This window comes from Oncorhynchus mykiss, chromosome 7, assembly GCF_057628025.1.
Source record: "Oncorhynchus mykiss isolate SJ-2025 chromosome 7, ASM5762802v1, whole genome shotgun sequence".
NCBI classification, from domain to species: Eukaryota; Metazoa; Chordata; class Actinopteri; order Salmoniformes; family Salmonidae; genus Oncorhynchus; species Oncorhynchus mykiss.
This window is the reverse complement of record NC_143028.1, coordinates 74,036,228-74,055,863: the sequence shown is the minus strand read 5'-3', so window position 1 is coordinate 74,055,863 and position 19,636 is coordinate 74,036,228. Positions and strand designations below refer to the sequence as shown.

The following is a 19,636-nucleotide window of genomic DNA, read 5'->3' as shown; positions in this document are numbered from 1 at the left end:
AGACAGACACACACACACACACACACACACACACACACACAGACAGATACACACAGACCAATACACAGTCACACAGACAGACAGACACACACACACACACACACACACACACACACACACACACACACACACACACAGATATACACACAGACACACACTGCTTGGATGCAATGCTCCCCAAACCTCCCAACCCCTCCCCCCCTCCACCACCACGGCTCCATAAACACTCAAAATGCAGATGGCGCCCAGTGCCTGAGCAAGTTTGGGCACACAACACACACCGACGCTCGCTAACGGAGATGCCAACCTGCCGTCGCTCGCTGCTCATCCGTCTGCTCCAGCTGTCAAAACAAGTCCCGGCTCCACTCCCCTCCTATACGTCACCACAGCAGTGTTGCTGGGAAAAGAGGGATTTGGATCAATACCTAAAGAACCTGTTGTGTTGTTGTGTAGCTTTAGTTTAGTTTTACCTGTTCACACATGCTTGTGTTGAACAGTGTTGTGTTGAACAGGGTTGTGTTGAACAGTGTTGTGTTGAACAGGGTTGTGTTGAACAGGGTTATGTTGAACAGGGTTGTGTTGAACAGTGTTGTGTTGAACAGTGTTGTGTTGAACAGGGTTGTGTTGAACAGGGTTATGTTGAACAGTGTTGTGTTGAACATGGTTGTGTTGAACAGGGTTGTGTTGAACAGTGTTGTGTTGAACAGTGTTGTGTTGAACAGTGTTGTGTTGAACAGGGTTGTGTTGAACAGGGTTGTGTTGAACAGTGTTGTGTTGAACAGTGTTGTGTTGAACAGGGTTGTGTTGAACAGTGTTGTGTTGAACAGGGTTGTGTTGAACAGTGTTGTGTTGAACAGGGTTGTGTTGAACAGTGTTGTGTTGAACAGTGTTGTGTTGAACAGGGTTGTGTTGAACAGGGTTGTGTTGAACAGGGTTGTGTTGAACAGGGTTGTGTTGAACAGTGTTGTGTTGAACAGGGTTGTGTTGAACAGGGTTGTGTTGAACAGTGTTGTGTTGAACAGGGTTGTGTTGAACAGTGTTGTGTTGAACAGGGTTATGTTGAACAGTGTTGTGTTGAACAGGGTTGTGTTGAACAGGGTTGTGTTGAACAGTGTTGTGTTGAACAGTGTTGTGTTGAACAGTGTTGTGTTGAACAGTGTTGTGTTGAACAGGGTTGTGTTGAACAGGGTTGTGTTGAACAGGGTTGTGTTGAACAGTGTTGTGTTGAACAGGGTTGTGTTGAACAGTGTTGTGTTGAACAGGGTTGTGTTGAACAGTGTTGTGTTGAACAGGGTTGTGTTGAACAGTGTTGTGTTGAACAGGGTTGTGTTGAACAGTGTTGTGTTGAACAGTGTTGTGTTGAACAGGGTTGTGTTGAACAGGGTTGTGTTGAACAGGGTTATGTTGAACAGGGTTGTGTTGAACAGTGTTGTGTTGAACAGGGTTGTGTTGAACAGTGTTGTGTTGAACAGGGTTGTGTTGAACAGGGTTGTGTTGAACAGTGTTGTGTTGAACAGGGTTGTGTTGAACAGTGTTGTGTTGAACAGGGTTGTGTTGAACAGTGTTGTGTTGAACAGGGTTGTGTTGAACAGGGTTGTGTTGAACAGGGTTGTGTTGAACAGTGTTGTGTTGAACAGGGTTGTGTTGAACAGTGTTGTGTTGAACAGGGTTGTGTTGAACAGGGTTGTGTTGAACAGGGTTGTAACAGTGTTGTGTTGAACAGGGATTGTGTTGTCCAGGAATTGTGTTGTCCAGGAATTGTATTGACCAGGGTTGTGTTGAACAGGGAATGTGTTGAACAGGGTTGTGTTGACCAGGGCTCCAAGGGATGCACTGGAGCCCCAAGTTTCAGATTTGAAAACAGTCACTGTGCCGCCGCTCGGAGCTTGTATACCTGTGAGGGTTTTGTGATAAAAATAGACTGTGGCGGCTCGGAACATGAATAATTAACTTAATGCGGGCATCTTTTGGGGAGAATTATGACTGGGCATGGCAAAAGACTGTGGTGATTGAAGGGGAGCACGACCCGTTTAAACTCCTCATCAAGGGCAGGTTGTCGAGTGCAAGATAAACCCGCCTAACGACACAACGCTCTGTCAAGCTAATCTGATTACTCGAGCGCTGTTGCTTGCTTGTTTGTGTGTGTGCGCGCGTGCATGTGCACGTGCATGTGTGCTTGCGTGTGTATGAGCAAGTGTGTGTATGTCTATTTATTTTATCCAGGGAAACATACACTACCGTTCAAAAGTTAGGGGTCACTTAGAAATGACATCAAATTGATAATAAATACAGTGTAGATATTAATGTTGTAAATGACTATTGTAGCTGGAAATGGCAGATTTTTAATGGAATGTCTACATAGGCGTACAGGGGCCCATTATCAGCAACCATCACTCCTGTGTTCCAATGGCATGTTGTGTTATCTAATCCAAGTTTATCATTATAAATAAAATAAAAATAAAAAAACTGGCCTTCTTTAGACTAGTTTAGTATCTGGAGCATCAGCATTTGTGGGTACGATTACAGGCTCAAAATGGCCAGAAACAAAGACCTTTATTCTGAAACTTGTCAGTCTATTCTTGTTCTGAGAAATCAAGGCTATTCCATGCGAGAAATTGCCAAGAAACTGAAGATCTCGTACAACGCTGTGTACTACTCCCTTCACAGAACAGTGCAAACTGGCTTTAACCAGAATAGAAAGAGGAGTGGGAGGCCCCGGCGCACAACTGAGCAAGAGGACAAGTACATTAGAATGTCTAGTTTGAGAAACAGACAAGTCCTCAACTGGCAGCTTCATTAAATAGTAACCGCAAAACACCAGTCTCAACGTCAACAGTGAAGAGGCGACTCTGGGATGCAGGCCTTCTAGGCAGAGTTGCAAAGAAAAAGCCACATCTCAGACTGGCCAATAAAAAGAAAAGATTAAGATGGGCAAAATAACACAGACACTGGACAGAGGAACTCTGCCTAGAAGGCCAGCATCCCGGAGTCGCCTCTTCACTGTTGACGTTGAGACTGGTGTTTTGCGTCCACTATTTAATTAAGCTGCCAGTTGAGGACTTGTGAGGTGTCTGTTTTTTAAAATGATAAACTTGGATTAGCTAACACAACGTGCCATTAGAGCTTGTTGTCATTGCAGGCAATCTCAATGCTGTGCATTACAGGGAAGACATCCTCCTCCCTCATGTGGTACCCTTCCTGCAGGCTCATCCTGACATGACCCTCCAGCATGGCAATGCCACCAGCCATACTGCTCGTTCTGTGCATGATTTCCTGCAAGACAAGTATGTCAGTGTTCTGCCATGGCCAGCGAAGAGCCCGGATCTCAATCCCATTGAGCACGTCTGGCACCTGTTGGATCGGAGGGTTAGGGCTAGGGCCATTCCCCCCCAGAAATGCCCGGGAACTTGCAGGTGCCTTGGTGGAAGAGTAGGGTAACATCTCACAGCAAGAACGGGCAAATCTGGTGCAGTCCATGAGGAGGAGATGCACTGCAGTACTTAATGCAACTGGTGGCCACACCAGATACTGACTATTACTTTTGACCCCCCCCCCCCCCCCCCCCCTTTGTTCAGGGACACATTATTACATTTCTGTTAGTCACATGTCTGTGGAACTTGCTCAGTTTGTGTCTCAGTTGTTGAATCTTGTTATGTTCATACAAATATTTATACATGTTAAATTTGAAAATAAACGCAGTTGACAGTGAGAGGACATTTCTTTTTTTGCTGAGTTTAGATGTCTCCTTTAGCCAGGGAAACACACAGATGTCTCATTTTATCCAGGGAAACACATAGATGTCTCATTTTATCCAGGGAAGCATATGGATGTCTCATTTTATCCAGGGAAACACATAGATGTCTCATTTTATCCAGGGAAGCATATGGATGTCTCATTTTATCCAGGGAAACACATAGATGTCTCATTTTATCCAGGGAAACACATATATGTCTCATTTTATCCAGGGAAGCATATGGATGTCTCATTTTATCCAGGGAAACACAGATATGTCTCATTTTATCCAGGGAAACACGTAGATGTCTCATTTTATCCAGGGAAACACATAGATGTCTCATTTTATCCAGGGAAACACAGAGATGTCTCATTTTATCCAGGGAAACACATCTGATTTTATCCAGGTTAACACATAGATGTCATAGATATGCACTTGGCTGTGTGGAGATACATAGTGATAACTCCTGCTCTGTGTTGGATGTGCCTTCTCTCCCTCCCCTTCCCTCCCCACCCCCCTCCACCCATCCTTCCCTCCCCCCCATCCTTCCCTCCCCACCCGCCTCTCCGCCCCCATAGCAGCAGATAGAAAAGCTCCACTGATCTCAGAATAGCTGCACACATTCCATTTAGCCAGAGGCTTCTACATGCATCCTGTTCATACAGGAGTCAGTGTGCAGCGAACCTTGAATTACTCTGTGTAGTCACCACTACTGCTGTGGAGGGCAGATAAGTTAGAGGTTTTTATAGTGGGAAATGTCACTGTGGTGCTCTCCGTGGTGCTAAAGCGAGCCTCTCTAATGGACTGATGTGGTGCTGTCTGTGGTGCTGAAATCAGCCTCTCTCGTGTCATGGGCTCCTGTGGTGAAGTCCATGGAGCTGAAATCAGCCTCTGTAATGTTGTGGGCTGCTGCGTTGCTGTCCATGGAGCTGAAATCAGCCTCTGTAATGTTGTGGGCTGCTGTGCTGCTGTCCATGGAGCTGAAATCAGCCTCTGTAATGTTGTGGGCTGCTGTGTTGCTGTCCATGGAGCTGAAATCAGCCTCTGTAATGTTGTGGGCTGCTGCGTTGCTGTCCATGGAGCTGAAATCAGCCTCTGTAATGTTGTGGGCTGCTGTGCTGCTGTCCATGGAGCTGAAATCAGCCTCTGTAATGTTGTGGGCTGCTGTGTTGCTGTCCATGGTGCTGAAATCAGCCTCTGTAATGTTGTGGGCTGCTGTGCTGCTGTCCATGGAGCTGAAATCAGCCTCTGTAATGTTGTGGGCTGCTGTGCTGCTGTCCATGGTGCTGAAATCAGCCTCTGGTCGTATTTACAGGAAGCAGAGGACATCACTAGGCTGTGGAGATGCTTTCTACCGTACTAGGAGATTTCCTTCGTCCATCGCGTATTCACGCAAGATGAAATGCAAGAAAGATCTTGCCCGGAGAGAAAACAATTATAAAATGCTATTTTACATCGATCATTTGCAAATTCACGAGCTGTAGTTTTACATCCACCACTGCTTTGTTCAGTATTTTGCAGAATTAGTTATTTTCTAATGAAGAATATAATAACAAGCGAGCCGTAAGTTTGTTTGCTCTATTTTCTTTTGCATCCAGAGGCTTTGACTGTAGCGCTTGAAGTGCTAGAGGAAGCTGTTTTTGTCAATGTGAAATGGGGGGGGGGGGGGGGGGGGGATGTTGCTGCATCAAATGTAGCTGTCCACTCTCATCAAGTGCAGTGTGAAAGGTGCAGTGAACATGTCCGCTCTTGTTCCCGTGTTTTTTGTTGTTGAGAAAGTATCTTGTTTTCCTCCCCATGATGCCTCTGTAAGGAGAATGAGACATCATTGAAAAGCTCACCCTTCAAGAAAGTAGATTTTGTCTTGGGGCTTTCTGACAGAGGGTTTAACACTCTCTCTCAGCACTCTGTCTGGGGGCTTTCTGACAGAGGGTTTAACACTGGGGGCTTTAACACTGGGGGCTTTCTGACAGAGGGTTTAACACTCTCTCAGCACTCTGTCTGGGGGCTTTCTGACAGAGGGTTTAACACTCTCTCAGCACTCTGTCTGGGGGCTTTCTGACAGAGGGTTTAACACTCTCTCAGCACTCTGTCTGGGGGCTTTCTGACAGAGGGTTTAACACTCTCTCAGCACTCTGTCTGGGGGCTTTCTGACAGAGGGTTTAACACTCTCTCAGCACTCTGTCTGGGGGCTTTCTGACAGAGGCTTTAACACTCTCTCAGCACTCTGTCTGGGGGCTTTCTGACAGAGGGTTTAACACTCTCTCAGCACTCTGTCTGGGGGCTTTCTGACAGAGGGTTTAGCACTCTCTCAGCACTCTGTCTTGGGGCTTTCTGACAGAGGGTTTAACACTCTCTCAGCACTCTGTCTGGGGGCTTTCTGACAGAGGGTTTAGCACTCTCTCAGCACTCTGTCTGGGGGCTTTCTGACAGAGGGATTAACACTCTCCTAGCACTCTTCATCCCAAATGAAAACCCTATTCCCGATATAATGCACTACTTTTGACCAGAGCCCTATGGGCCCTGTAGTGCACTAGGGAATAGGGTATTGTTTGGTAAGCAGCCTCGGACAAACCTCATCCATCCGTCCAGACTCCTTTTCAACCTCTCCAAATATGCCCTTCAAGGACCTTTAATGACCGTTAATGATCTATATTTTAGTTATGGCTGACTGCATAATACTGTAAGAAGGCCCCAAGCTTTCTCCCAGGCATGGAGTTCTTTTATGAATTGTAATCAATGTGTCTGGTGACTAGTAGGAGAACAGCAGCAGAAATGCATGGTTAGAGAGAGAGATTGGTGGCCGTGACAGAATCGCAGACACTTGTTGTCATGGCGAGGAGGTAGATGTACGGTACTGGTGTCACACACACACACACACACACACACACACACACACACACACACACATATTTTACTATATACACAAACAAATGCATGTTCACATAGACAAACGTGTTTACAGTGCAATAAACACACACACAATCACCTGAACTGTGCTCAAAAACAGTGTCTGATTCAGTGGATGTGATTATGACTGATTCTGCGGCACTCAAAAACAGTGTCTGATTCAGTGGATGTGATTAGGCACAACGCGAGTCAGCACTCTGTCCGTTATTGCCTTGTCGGTGATGTCACCTCTATCGTTGTTAGCGTCAGCACCACAGATCCAAAGCTCTAACAATACCCATAATTCCCTGAGAGTCATTACTTTATCAAAGTCCCAATTGCAGGAATACAAGCGGCTCATAAATCAGAGCACATAAAACGTTATTAATTTGAACAAAAGTAATAATGAAATATGCCAACAATTGCAGAAACATAAAGATGTGACAGATAAACGCTAGTTTTGGTTAATTATGCAACCCACACCGGTTGGGATCCTGATAGAAAAGGACGTTATGCATAGATCAGTTTCCCAATTAAAACTCCAAATGCAGGAGTGTGTAATTAGTGACGATGGGGCAGCTCTCTGAAAAGGCTGTTGACTCATGCAGCACTAATGAAAATCTCCACCGTAACCAGTCCATCTAACAAACACACACAAACACACACACATTGTTGTGCATACACACAAAGCAGTCCCTCACTGACCATCGCTTTTACCACTGACTTAATTGTCAACCCAATTCCCCTGACATTAGGAAAATGAGTATTGGTTTTAGTAAAGAGTTATGTAAGAGAAAACCTCTACTTTGTGAAACTTCAACGTTGTCATTTGGGATTTCACCATGCAGGTATTTGATCACGGTGCAGCCTGGGAAATAATGTGGAATGTGGCCTATCATTTTGTTCGAGAACATTGGGAACAAAGGCACTTGATGAACGAAAACATTTATTTTGTTGAAGTTAAGCCGGTTGGATTGTAATTTCATGGTACCAGCACCCTGAGGCATGTGCAGCCGATGGAGGAATTGAATCCCGTAGGCTTTGAGAGGTTTAAGTGGTGAAATGGATGGATTGTTTTTAGAGAGAAATAGATGGCTGGTTTTATGGAGAGAAAGAGAGATAGAGAGAGGGGGGGAGATGGAGAAAGAGAGCAACATGATGGATTTAACCCCCAAAAAGCTCAAGCCAACTGATCAGATCAACTCTCCTCTCCCCTTTGCCAGAAAACATTCCCTGAAATTGAGAAATTCCTTTGCATATCTCACTTCTCCTTAATTCTTAGTTCCAATCAACAGTAATGACAAGAATACATTTGGATTAATGATCAGGATTGATCATTAGTCAACACGAAGACAAGTTATCATACTATGGTGCAGTAAGGCAAATAATAACTTCCACTTAGGTCAAATTTTCTCATACTAACGCATTGACGTCAATGTGAGACTAAGTTCAAATTTGACTTAAGTGGAAGTCAGGATCTAGCTAGTTTATATATTCAAACGATCCTCCCAACCTCTTGATCTGACCGCCCAGTCTCATTCATGCAGGTTGGTAAAATACTGTACGTCTTCTGACAGACACAACACAGTGCACTAAGCCCGTTATGCATTATGCAGATGTCCTCTAAGGCTTTTAAACATCTGCGGAGAAGCTATAGCTACACTGATTAAGCAGCATCTGCATGTATCTGTCCTCTCCTCCGGTTGCTTTGTTAAAGTTCTCCCTTTTTATTTTTTTATCTATGATATGCAGTCATCATTGTGTCATCAGTGACTGAGGTATCAAACAAATATGTCTTGATATCAATGACATTAGAGGCCATATGCTTCTATGTAGACAGTTACAGATGTTGATGTTGAAAGCAAACTCTCAATTATGCTATTGTGATTCATGTATTGTAACCAGACCGAATAAAGTTATCCATTTAATCATCGCAATCTAATTACAGTAAATAAATATATTTCTAGATAAGTAGACATCAACATAGGTTTGAATGAACATACTGTACTCCACAAGGTTCAGTTGTCGGTCATTTAGTCAGCTGTCCACGGTTTCAACCAGAGCAACCGCTAGACCCAGAATGGACATTTTGTTCAGAGCCAGACTAATCTTCAACTGTTATTCATGTAAGCCTGAGAGCCTATTTCAGCCATTTCAGCCCCACTCCAAAACAACAAACTCCAAAAATAACACCGACATCCACACTCCATTGCCAATGGAATAACAGAACCACCCTGCCGCCTGCCTCGTCCTCCTAAAGCTGTTTTCTCTTTCTCCACAGAGGAAAACAGCCAGAAGGTCATGTGCATTGCCATGGTTACAGTCCATGCTGTGGGAAGTGTTCCATAGGATCTAAACACCCGGCATGTCATGAGAGGGCTAACCTTGAGTATAAGCACTTTTTTTGACAGAGGATTTCTTTCCTTCTGCAGTTAATTGCTTGAGTGTTTGTTTCTCCTTTCATACTGGAGTCGGCGTGCTTATGGACATGCAGCCAGGTCTTTTTTTATATAACAGACCAAAATGAATATGAGTCATAGACATGCCTCCTCACCGGAAACCCTGTATTGAAGTAAGCAATATGTGAACTCGCTTGGGATCGGGAAGGAGCGGTTACAGCCCAGAGAACCCAAGCACATGACTCAGCCTGTGTGGGAGGATCCCTCTGTTGTGGACCCCGAGATTCTGGGATTGCCGCATCTAAACATTTAAGAAAGTGCTTTAGTTGGTGAGGATGGGTGAGCAGAGGAATGAAAGGTGGGTCGGTGGTGGATGTTTGAATCGCCCAAAATTGAGCCTTGGAGGGGAATCAAAAGCACAGTGTTGTAATTGGGCTTGGGAGGGAGGCCCGCGAGCGGGGATCAATCCCGGTAGCCTGCATCAATGCCAAGCCTCTCTCTCTCGAGCACACACAGACTAGAGGTAGCTGGAATGTGGCTAAGGAGACTGAATTGGGCTAAAGCTAACTCAATAGTGTCTATACCAAGGCCCCAGGGTTCCGTTCTAGAAGCACGCTTTCCACTGTGCTAAGAGGACACTTTCGTTATTGCAGTTTACCTGATTTCGAGCCCGAGAAAATTCCATTCCCAGAGAAGTCCAATTGGAAAATTAGTCAAAAGACGAATTTCGTTGTCAACATTGTGCAAAAATGATATCAATTGAATTATTCATGTAATTGTATTCTAGGCTGATTTTGTTTTTCCATCACATCCGAAGATATTAACATTTAATTAACAACCACCACGAAACGGCGTATGTGAACGTGAGTAGATTAAGTTGAAAACAACGGTCGGCCATCTTGGACGCTGTCTCCAGTTCTTTTTTACCTCAATGCTCTGTACTCCTGTGTGACAAAAGGTAGAAATTATGGATGGATGGATGGATGGATGGACAGACATAAGATGAATAGATGGATAAAAGAATAATGGACAGATTGAAATAGGTTGAGAACGTTTCAGACATATAGATTTATGTGCACAAACTATACTCATGGACGCTTTGTCATCCATAGGTGCTTATCAGAGTCCACATTGAGTCTGCATCCGCACAGCCACGTATTAGAATATTGGACCGTTGGCTTTCATACTTTTCGAATTCTCAGCGCGGTTCCAACATTCAGTTGAGTAGGAGTCAGTTATGTTACACAGAGCCACGATCTAGAATACATTCAGTTGAGTAGGAGTCAGTCATGTTACACAGAGCCACGATCTAGAATACATTCAGTTGAGTAGGAGTCACATACGCAGAGCCACGATCTAGAATACATTCAGTTGAGTAGGAGTCACATACGCAGAGCCACGATCTAGAATACATTCAGTTGAGTAGGAGTCAGTCATGTTACACAGAGCCACGATCTAGAATACATTCAGTTGAGGAGGAGTCAGTCATGTTACACAGAGCCACGATCTAGAATACATTCAGTTGAGTAGGAGTCAGTCATGTTACACAGAGCCACGATCTAGAATACATTCAGTTGAGTAGGAGTCAGTCATGTTACACAGAGCCACGATCTAGAATACATTCAGTTGAGTAGGAGTCAGTCATGTTACACAGAGCCACGATCTAGAATACATTCAGTTGAGTAGGAGTCAGTCATGTTACACAGAGCCACGATCTAGAATACATTCAGTTGATTAGGAGTCAGTCATGTTTAACAGAGCCACGATCTAGAATACATTCAGTTGATTAGGAGTCAGTCATGTTACACAGAGCCACGATCTAGAATACATTCAGTTGATTAGGAGTCAGTCATGTTTAACAGAGCCACGATCTAGAATACATTCAGTTGATTAGGAGTCAGTCATGTTTAACAGAGCCACGATCTAGAATACATTCAGTTGATTAGGAGTCAGTCATGTTTAACAGAGCCACGATCTAGAATACATTCAGTTGAGGAGGAGTCAGTCATGTTACACAGAGCCACGATCTAGAATACATTCAGTTGAGTAGGAGTCAGTCATGTTACACAGAGCCACGATCTAGAATACATTCAGTTGAGTAGGAGTCACATACGCAGAGCCACGATCTAGAATACATTCAGTTGAGTAGGAGTCACATACGCAGAGCCACGATCTAGAATACATTCAGTTGAGGAGGAGTCACATACGCAGAGCCACGATCTAGAATACATTCAGTTGAGGAGGAGTCACATACGCAGAGCCACGTCGGTTGTGCATTTTTGGGAGGTGAGTGTTAGGGCTGTGTGAAGTCCTATGCTATGTCGCAATGGTAAAATAAATTCTGCTACTTTCTCCAAAGTCTCTTGTTGTCCAGACATCCTGGCTGTAAGATTGACGTAATCAGGAGGGAACTATCAGGAAATCCTCCAACTGGTATTTCTGGAAAACCATGTGATTTTGGGAAAATGACCCTAAGAGGAGGTATTGATCCAGTCGATGGCCAAATGAAAGAGAGATTACTGTTGTATAGAACTGCACATGATGTACCTGCTTTGCTTACCAACAAAAACCAACCACAAGTCGCTGTTGCCACAGTTGCTGAATGCGTAATTGTGTCCCCACAGGTCAAGTGGAAGGAAAGCTCAAGTAAGTGACACTAAACTCGAGTGTGAGACAATGACTGTGATCAAATACACTTTTATCATATTCAAAGTTAAACATTTACACATGAATCCAATCGTACTTGATTAAATATTCTGAACAAAAATATAAATGCAACATGCAATAATTTCAAAGATTTGACTGAGTTACAGTTCATATAAGGAAATCAGTCAATTGAAATAAATTCATTAGTCCCTAATCTATGGATTTCACATGACTGGGCAGTGGCGCAGTCATGGGTGGGCCTTGGAGCACATAGGCCCACCCACTTGGCAGCCAGGACCACCCACTGAGTAGCCAGGCCCAGCCAATCAGAATGAGTACCACCCCGCACCCCCCCCCCCCCCCCCCCCCCCTCAGACAATCCCGCAGGTGAAGAAACCAGATGTGGAGGTCCTGGGCTGGCGTGGTTACACATAGATTGCGGTTGTGAGGCCGGTTGGAAGTACCTTCAAATTCTCTAAAACGACATTGGAGGCAGCTTATGGTCAGGCAACACCTCTGGTGGACATTCCTGCAGTCAGCATGCCAATTGCACGCCTCATTAAAACTTGAGACATCTGTGGCATTGTGTTGTGTGACAAAACTGCACATTTAAAGTGGCCTTTTTATTTTCCTCAGCACGAGGTGCACCTGTGTAACGATCATGCTCTTTAATCAGCTTCTTGATATGCCACACCTGTCAGGTGGATGGATTATATTGGCAAAGGAGAATTGCTCACTAACAGGGATGTAAACAAATTTGTGCACAGAATATGAGCGAAATAAGCTTCTTGTGCATATGGAAAATGCCAGGGATTTTAAATTACATTAAGCATGTTGTGTTTATATTTTTGTTCAGTGTACATTATTAATGCAGTTGGCAACATTTTGCATTTGCAATCATATCCGAGGTCCAAATGTCCATAGGAATTGTGTTAGAATGACAGGGAAGTAATCGCTGGTCAGGTTGATATGGATTTTGGACACTCCAGCTCTCATTTCTTTGCCACAATCTGTGTTCCAGATGTATCCATTTCATAAAAGCTTGTCTTCGGACATACATCTACCCATTTGTGTGATTTCCCACAATAAAGCTTAATGGTCCATTTGTAATTTAGGTTAGAGCGGTAGGATGGCAGCAACTGTGACAGAGTAGCGGCCGTGACTATCTCCCAGCCTGCGTACCAAATGAAACCCATTTCCCTTCATAGTGCAGTATACTGCCCACGGGGGTCTGGAGAGAAAAAACATGGTGAACTATGTAAGGCAGTGGTCACCAGCCATTTCAGAGTCAAGATCATTTTCGCAGTCAAAAACCCAAGCCGAGATCAACCGCTCAGAGACATGAACCTAATAAAACCACTTCTGTAGGAATGAGGTTTGTGCAGTACACCTAGTACATTATCACATCATATTGGCTATATGCCTGTCCCGCCAATATTGTTATTCACAGACCATATTATATTTCAAACCTCAAGCTTTGATGACAAAATAGATCAGTTGGTGTATCACTTGTGAGGCACTGCGGAGCATTAATTGAAATAAAAGTTTTTTTTTTTTTTTACTGGACTGATGGTACCTGCATCTCATGATGGTGCTTTCAAGACAACTGGGAACTCTGGAAAAAATCGAGATCAAATAATGATGCCAGTGATGTTCAGGTCGGAAAGTCGGAGCTCTAGAAAGATGCCTGTTTCCGACTTGGAATTCCGAGTTGGATGACCGTTCAAAACGATTTTTCCCAGTCAGATCTTGATTTTTTTCAGAGTTCCCAGTTGTCTTGAATGCACTGAAGTCGGAAGGCAGATATTTCTGAGTTCCCAGCTGTCTTGAACATGGCATTAGTCTCAGTGGAGGGAGGGAGAGAGCAGCAGAGGGTCGGACTCTCACGGTCCCTCCGCTCTCCTTCCTTTCCTCCGATAAAACTTGAGTCTCACCAGATCTACCTCAGGCACAAATTCATGTTGTTCCTATGACCAGAGAAAGTTAAATATTCCTTGATATAAAAAATCGACACGACAGGCTGTATTAGTTCAAGGTCAAGTTTTAATGTCACATGCACAAGTACAGTGAAATGAACCATGAGCAATGTTTGTTGGAGGGTTTATGAGGGTCCTCAACACACTATCCTACAGAATTCACCAGGATGAGGCTCCGTAAACTCTTAGAATTAGTGATGACTTGAGGAACCATGGAGTTCCTCAAGGAACCATTGCTATTCAATGGTTCATATTTGCACCTTTGGTTAGTTGAGGAACCTTTTAATGGTTCAAATGTCAAGTTTCATGTTTTAATGTCACATGCACAAGTACAGTGTACAGGGATACTGGAGTGATGGAGGTAGATGTGTATAGGGGTAAGGTGACAGGGATACTGGAGTGATGGAGGTAGATATGTATAGGGGTAAGGTGACAGGGATACTGGAGTGATGGAGGTAGATACAGTGCCTTGCGAAAGTATTCGGCCCCCTTGAACTTTGCGACCTTTTGCCACATTTCAGGCTTCAAACATAAAGATATAAAACTGTATTTTTTTGTGAAGAATCAACAACAAGTGGGACACAATCATGAAGTGGAACGACATTTATTGGATATTTCAAACTTTTTTAACAAATCAAAAACTGAAAAATTGGGCGTGCAAAATTATTCAGCCCCTTTACTTTCAGTGCAGCAAACTCTCTCCAGAAGTTCAGTGAGGATCTCTGAATGATCCAATGTTGACCTAAATGACTAATGATGATAAATACAATCCACCTGTGTGTAATCAAGTCTCCGTATAAATGCACCTGCACTGTGATAGTCTCAGAGGTCCGTTAAAAGCGCAGAGAGCATCATGAAGAACAAGGAACACACCAGGCAGGTCCAAGATACTGTTGTGAAGAAGTTTAAAGCCGGATTTGGATACAAAAAGATTTCCCAAGCTTTAAACATCCCAAGGAGCACTGTGCAAGCGATAATATTGAAATGGAAGGAGTATCAGACCACTGCAAATCTACCAAGACCTGGCCGTCCCTCTAAACTTTCAGCTCATACAAGGAGAAGACTGATCAGAGATGCAGCCAAGAGGCCCATGATCACTCTGGATGAACTGCAGAGATCTACAGCTGAGGTGGGAGACTCTGTCCATAGGACAACAATCAGTCTGAAAACTGAAAACTGCTGTTCACAAATGCTCTCCATCCAACCTCACTGAGCTCGAGCTGTTTTGCAAGGAGGAATGGGAAAAAATGTCAGTCTCTCGATGTGCAAAACTGATAGAGACTTACAGCTGTAATCGCAGCAAAAGGTGGCGCTACAAAGTATTAACTTAAGGGGGCTGAATAATTTTGCACGCCCAATTCTTCAGTTTTTGATTTGTTAAAAAAGTTTGAAATATCCAATAAATGTCGTTCCACTTCATGATTGTGTCCCACTTGTTGTTGATTCTTCACAAAAAAATACAGTTTTATATCTTTATGTTAGAAGCCTGAAATGTGGCAAAAGGTCGCAAAGTTCAAGGGGGCCGAATACTTTCGCAAGGCACTGTATGTATAGGGGTAAGGTGACAGGGATACTGGAGTGATGGAGGTAGATATGTATAGGGGTAAGGTGGCAGGGATACTGGAGTGATGGAGGTAGATATGTATAGGGGTATGGTGACTATATACAGGGTCAGTTCCAATACCATATTAACAATGTGCAGGGATACTTCTCATTTTGTCTGTCATAGTTGAAGTGTACCTATGATGAAAATTACAGGCCTCTCTCATCTTTTTAAGTGGGAGAATTTGCACAATTGGTGGCTGACTAAATACTTTTTTGCCCCACTGTATGTATAGGGGTAAAGTGACTAGGCATCAGGATATAAGATAAACAGAGTAGCAGCAGCTTGTATGTGAGTGGGTGTGTGTAGAGTCAGTATAAATGTATTTGCATATTATGAGCTCCTGAGTGGCGCAGTGGTCTAAGGCACTGCATCACAGTGCGAGAGGCATCACTACAGTACCCTGGTTCGATCCCGGGCTGTATCACAACCAGCTCGTGATCGGGAGTCTCATAGGGCGGCACACAATTGGCCCAGCGTCGTGTGGGTTTGTGTAGGGCCCTGTGAGTGAGTAGGGCATAGAGACAGTGCAAAAATGTAAATTAAAGGTCAATAAAGATACAAGATTAACTCAGAAAGTCCATGTAGCTATTTATCAGTATCAATACAATTGGCCACTTATTCATTGCGAGCGGAAGTGCGAAGAAGAGCGTTTTGTTAAAGTGTTGAATAAAAAGTGTTGACAGTTCTGAATAGTAACTTAGACATAAACTCACGCATATAAACTGCAGATCTTTGCTGTATTCTTTGACAGACTGTGGTCATGGTTTTACAAGTTATTAAATCTTATGTAGACTATTAGACTACTATCAAACTTTGCTGTGACTAGGGTCGTACAAGCTTGGTTGGCACAGTGATTTGAGCTATCCGATTGGCATGCGCAGAAGGCACACATGATTAAAGCCACAGATCTCCCGATTTGTCTATTCAGACAAATGAAATGGTTCAAAATGGGAACACTTAGCTTATCTGGTGTGCAGGCCTTACAAATCAAGTGCACCTACCTCCAACAGCACAACACAATAAAACATTTTAAAAAGGAGCGCACCTTTATCGTTGGCTTTTCTACAGAAATGTTTGGTGATCGACTAGGAATGCCTACTGATGTAAGGAATGCCTACTGATGTAAGGAATGCCTACTGTTGTAAGGAATGCCTACTGATTTAAGAAATGCCTACTGTTGTAAGGAATGCCTACTGATGTAAGGAATGCCTACTGATTTAAGAAATGCCTACTGATGTAAGGAATGCCTACTGTTGTAAGGAATGCCTACTTATGTAAGGAATGCCTACTGATGTAAGGAATGCCTACTGATGGGGTGGGGTGCCTACTGATGGGGTGGGGTGCCTACTGATGGGGTGGGGGACCTACTGATGGGGTGGGGTGCCATTTGGGATGCAACCTTAAGCTCTTCCACCCCTCAAGACACTTGGAGGGGAAATTATAGGGTATTTTGGTGTTTCCAGCATTTATAGAAAACAGCACTTTAGAAATTAAGCACAGATAAAATGGTCCCTTTCTAAGAATCTCAGTGTGGTCAACTTCATTACCTTGTTACCTGTATTGAAACCTTAGCAGATTATTGACCTGCATTGAAACTTTAGCAGTTTGTGCTGCTTTCTGGTAAAGACTCCTGCACTTTCTGGTAAAGACTCCTGCGCTTTCTGGTAAAGACTCCTACATTTCCTGTATAAAAAAAGCTAATAAATGGTTATAACACTGCCAGTTTTTTCACACATCTTTCAGTTGAACATAAACCTATTAGGATTTGTCATTGCTGCGCTATACAGTCATATATGGACTGTGTTGTTTACCTTTGAATAAAACTTTGAATAGAATTAGTATTTGAAAAAATAACCATGGCTGATGTTCTGATTTTATCCATAATCGTAAGAGGGAAACACTGAAATGTTCATGAGCATTATACTAGATTAGGGGTATTGTGGCTGTGACACAAAGAGCGAGGCTATAATTTCACCATTTCAATGACAGAGCTATCAGAGTTGTTGAGGAAAATAGTCATTTATACCCAGTAAGGGGAGATTTGGTCATTCTTTCCCCAGCAGCTTTGCCTCAGTTTCATAGAATCAAATCTGTCCCATGTGAATAGGTCAATGTTCGTCACAGTGATGATATCTTCTATTTGATTTTGTCTAAGGGATAGTAGAGCCAGGGCTGCAGAGTGGGAGGATGAGTGATAACACTCGTATTGGCAGATAACCTCTGTGATTACTGCCTGGCCTTATCAAAGACACACACAAACACACACACACACACACACACACACACACACACAGACGTTCAGCTTCAAACCATAGCAACAGAAGCCAATATAAGCCGTTTCGTTGCAAGGCCTCTGGTTTCTGCTACAGTACATGTAGCTGTATAATTGAGAATCTTGATGCTGTGCAGGACCACAGCATAGTTCAGACAGCAACACCAGCTCCCCTATTTCACTAATTCAATAACATGTATTTCAAAAGCCAGACCAGCACTTTAAACACAGTGAAGTGGCGATAGAAATGTAAATAGAATCATCCAGTCAAATTTTAATGCCGTGGGAAACAGTATGAAATGCAGACGGCCCTCGGATGCTTTGTCACGTCTCTCCCCGGGTTACTACTCGTCTCTCTGAAAAGCCAGTACTTTCATCCGCGTAGTGTCTCTGCTCGATACTTAAGTGTGAATGGTATTTCCCATTTGTTCACGGAAGGTCTATCAGCATTCTGGAAATAGCCCATTTGTGAGAATGTCTTCTCCGGGAACCAAAGGACCATGGCACACTCTTTGTCTCCCATTTGGCCCCTCAAAATAAATACATTTTCCCCACTGCCACACAGAGAAATGGGACCAACATTAAAGAGAGTCTTTAGATGATTTGGTTACACCCAAAAGGACTATTGACATGTCGAAACAAGGCTGGATTTAGGAACCAATTCTGTTATTTTAGCTCTATTCTAATTTATTACGACTATTTCATTTTTCTATGCAAATCAATTCCGTTGATGACTAATCAGACCGTTTTGATTTCAGGATTATTGATTCCTTTGCCTTTTCAGCTACAGTGCCTTCAGAAACTATTCACACGCATTTACTTTTTCCATATTTTGTTGTGTTACAAAGTGGGATTCAGCTGGATTCATATTTTTGTCAACGACCTAAACAAAATACTCTGTAATGTCAAAGTGGAAGAAAAATGATTTAACTGTATGGATAATACTTACTGTGTTAGTATCTTAAATACTCTGTCAAAGTATGGATAATAAAACACTAATATATCTTGATTACATAAGTATTCAACCCCCTGAGACAATACATGTTAGAAACACCTTTGGCAGTGATTACAGCTGTGAGTCTATCTGGGTAAATCTCTAAGAGCTTTGCACACCTGGATTGTACAATATTTGCTCATTATTCTTTAAAAAAAAATTAAAGCTCTGTCAAATTGTTTGTTGATCATTGCTAGACAGCCATTTTCAAGTCTTGCCATAGATTTTCAAGTCAATTTAAGTAAAAAAATTACCATTCAATGTTGTCTTGGTAAATTTGGCCTTGTGTAGTCTTGCTGAAAGGTGAATTTGTCTCCCAGTGTCTGTTGGAAAGCAGACTGAATCAAGTTTTTGTCTAGGATTTTGCCTGTGTTTATTCCATGTATTTTTATCCTAATAAACTCCACAGTCCTTGCCAATGACAAGCATACCCATAACATGATGCAGCCACCACCATGCTTGAAAATATTGAGAATGGTACTCAGTGATGTGTTGTTTTGGATTTGCCCCAAACATAACGCTTTATATTCAGGACAAAAAGTTAATATCTTTGCCACATTCTTTTGCTGTATTACTTTCAAGTGCGCAACTTTCATTGGGGACGGGGGGGACATGTCCCCCCAACATTATGAATTAGCATTTTTGTCCCCCCCAGTTTGATCATTGGAATGTGAAACAAAACGAGGCAACGGTGTGCTTTAGGACCATGCGGACTCCTCTGAGTGGTCGGGCAGGCTGTTTGGAATGTAATAATAATTTGTTCCCCCCACTTCTAAAACCAAATTTGCACCCCTGCTTAATTTAGTGCCTTATTGCAAACGGGATGCATGTTATGGAATATTTTTATTCTGTACAGGCTTCCTTCTTTTCACTCTGTCATTTAGGTTAGCATTGTTGAGTCTTCAGTTATCTCCTATCACAGCCATTAAACTCAGTAACTGTTTAAAAACAAAAAATTAGCCTCATGGTGAAATTCCTAAGTGGTTTCCTTCCTCTCTGGCAACTGTGTTAAGAAGGGTGCTTGTATCTTTGTAGTGACTGCGTGTATTGATACAACATCCAAAGTGTAATTAATAACTGCACCATGCTGAAAGGGATATTCAATGTCTACCTTTTTTTCC

General features: G+C 43.0%; 1 protein-coding gene across 4 annotated transcripts in view; it reads left to right on the top strand.

Annotated features, from left to right (window-relative positions):
- The window catches only part of slc12a5a (solute carrier family 12 member 5a), a 267,611-nt gene that overhangs the window by 99,094 nt on the left and 148,881 nt on the right, over positions 1-19,636 (top strand). The gene's annotated exons all lie outside the window — the stretch shown is intronic.